This window comes from Tigriopus californicus, chromosome 4 (assembly GCF_007210705.1).
Source record: "Tigriopus californicus strain San Diego chromosome 4, Tcal_SD_v2.1, whole genome shotgun sequence".
Lineage (NCBI taxonomy): Eukaryota > Metazoa > Arthropoda > Copepoda > Harpacticoida > Harpacticidae > Tigriopus > Tigriopus californicus.
The window spans coordinates 11509993-11512540 of NC_081443.1; positions in this window are offsets into that span (position 1 = coordinate 11509993).

A 2548-nucleotide genomic window follows, 5' to 3' on the forward strand; every position below is an offset into this window, starting at 1 on the left:
TTGAAATCAGCTCTTGTGTGCATAAAAAATTCATGGGGTGTTCCCTGTTGCCAACATTTCCGTGCGTTTACGATGCCAAACTCCGTAAGTTTCTGGCTCAATCCAATAAAACTGTGCATCAGACAAATGCAAATTTCGTGAGCCTGTTACTCAATGAACTGAATCACCAACTCAACATGTTTTAATCATCTGTGCTAAAGGCCAAACAACTAAATTGGTCCAAAGCTGGAGGTTGATCTGTTCCTGCCAAGTATGACTTTAAAGACCACCGTAGTGGAGTTCCAAAATCTTGCAGGCATAATTATTGACTTGAATTACGTTGTCTGTGCATGTGGCTTGGCATTTACATAAACGCTTCATAAGTTGTGTGGATGCCACCGGTATAATGCTTTATTACATATGAAGTGATGTAATTAAAGTTCATGTGAATGTATGCAGAAAAATAACCTCCTACAAAAGCAACTGCCTTTGTGGGTACAATACCCAAACAACTTTAAAGACTATATTAGCTATCCTCTTATGCAACTTTTATGGCCCAAATAGATAAAACCTCCATCCATATTTTCATAACACTCTTCCCCTTTTTTCACCAGACTTCAACAGTTTAAGGATTACTCTGTATAAGTCAGACTAGCAGACAAGTAGGTTACTATCTAGCAGAAACTTGTACGTAACAGACAGTCACCGAGCATAATGCCATTAGAAACGACTCTCTCTTTAAGTGCCTCTAGGTGTTGCTCCAGTCAGCTATGAAGGCTACCAAAAGGTTGACTAAGAAAAATCACGCGATCAACGGCGAATTCCTCTTGGCATCTTGCATGATTCCAACGAAGCAATCGGGGATATCTGATCAAATGAGCTTGGCCCGCCTTTGCCTCCCAGATTTGAGGTCCCAATATGGTCGGACGTATCAAGCAACATATGGGAATTCGAACCACTCGACAAGCCACACCGAGAAAGTTTCCTCTTCAATCTCTGGCCGGATCACTTGCGGGTAAATGACTGAGATCGGCGAGACGATGCCTCAAGCCCTCTTAAAAAGATCAACAGCAAGGCAACAATAAGGGATTACTGCATGAATTTAATAACATATAGTCCCAATTAAATATTTTTCTGTTCTATTCAACCGTTTTCAACTGAACCGTTTTTGAACTAATGATACCTAAACACACAAGTCTAATTGAATAACTTTTAATCTAGCGACCTTGTAATACAAACCATTCAATCAAGTAAACAATGACCGATATCCTCCTTTTTGGTACACTGGGGACCAACCCCAAAATCTACGTAGATATATCCTTCACCAATACCATCAAACGTTTGTCCACCTTGTGAACTCCTAGATCCTTGCCTACAAACTACTGTATATATTGAAGCTTCAATACACTAGGTGCTTGAACATGGCAATTGTTCAATATTTGCTACATTCGATTGATGACCTTGTCACTTTTTGCGCATTGTTTGAGCTCCTAAGACCTTGCTACAATTACAGGCTTTCCATTTTTGATGAAGATAAAACCTTTCTCCCCAAGACAATGAGGTGACAAAAGATGAGCTTCAGGGTGCCGCGCCAAAATAGTAATTACCCGCATGTTTACCGTGGGCCCAAGTGACGCTTGTTCTTAGTCTTAGGTGAAGAAAAGAAGGGTCCTTGTCAAAGGTGTATTTACAGAGAAAACAATGTCTGCCATTGGTCTATTTCACCTTTAATCCAATACGGTGGGTGAGCATATCGTGCACGTATCTTGCCATGTACGTGTGTTTTGTGCTTTGTCAGGCAATATCCTTGCTCGGTCAGTCCAAAATAAACAAGATAGAGAGTGGATCGAGCTCATTGAAGCAGATTATTGCTTGCGTTTTGTACCACTGACCACAAGGAAAGCGGGGAGTGCATATTTTCCAGATTTGACAAGTCATCTCCATGGTACATTTCGATCGACTATCGTGCATATGGATGGATGGATGGATGGAACTGAAAATGTCCATGAGACCATGCTATCGATGAATTATACGCCTGTTTTGTTTTTAATGAACGAAAATGCTTGATTTTTATGACAGATGAATTATCTTCACTTGTAGAAGGACAAGAACTGAACCAAAATAAACCTGAAAAGAGCCTGTGAGATATTCCCTTGAAGTTGCATTAGCCAAACTTCTTTTGTGGTTTGAGTTGTTCTGGAGTGGATGAGCAAAACGAGGCAAGTTTTTTGGCGCATAGAGAGTAATTCTATCGCACAATAGAACCCCAGGATCACGTGTTGATTGTTTTTCTGTGAGCCATTGGATTTACTGAGATTGGAAACTCTTTAGAGGCGCAGAACCGAAACCTGATATCATAATAAGTGAAGCAAAATACCCTTTGCGTGAGTTATATGGAAGGTAATCCGAGGATTTAGCAAAGAGGATGCTCCTGGAGAGATGGAGGCTCGTCATCTAAACCAATGATTGTCTAAGTTCTGCCAGCTTTCTTCTTTCAATTCTTGGATAAGAGAAGGCTGTTTTCCTGGCCTTAATCTGTAAAACTTTGCCCGACAGTCTTTCCAGGCGT